Below are 578 nucleotides of genomic sequence, written 5' to 3'. Positions count from 1 at the left end.
CTGCGCCCGCCCCGTCCGCCCGCCGCCGGCCCGGCTCGGCTCCCCGCCCAGCGCGCCCCGAGCGCCGCTCACAGCCGCCCGCCCGGCGCCATCTTGGAAGCTTGTGACGTCGGCGCCGCCCGCTCACCCCTGACCCACATCTGAATGGGCGAGCGGCGGGGCGGGGCCGGGGGCGGTTTGGGGCGGGGTCTCGTTGTGGGCGGGGCAATGGGGGGCGGGGCGGAGCCGGCGAGAGGTCCGAACACTGGGCAGGGCGGGGCGGTGGGCCTGCTGGACTGCGCCGTGGGGGGAGGGGCGCGCAGGAGGCACCCGGGACCCAGACGGTGGGCGCCCCGCCTGACCCAGACCCCAGGTGCAGGGGTAGGACCGCGACCTCACCCCGAAACAACCGGACCGCCCAACCCCCTGGGATGGGGACTCTGGACCCCCACATGCCCACGCCCAGCCCACACACGCAGAGTTGATCCCCTTTGAGCCTGACCCTGACCCCTTTGAAGCCCCCCCAACCCCTAGCGACCTGCGCCCCACCTCCAGGACACTTTCGCGCCCTGGCTCCGTGCCCCCCGCAGGGACCTCGC

Source organism: Panthera uncia, assembly GCF_023721935.1.
Source record: "Panthera uncia isolate 11264 chromosome D3 unlocalized genomic scaffold, Puncia_PCG_1.0 HiC_scaffold_8, whole genome shotgun sequence".
NCBI lineage: Eukaryota > Metazoa > Chordata > Mammalia > Carnivora > Felidae > Panthera > Panthera uncia.
Note: the sequence above shows the minus strand (reverse complement) of the source record.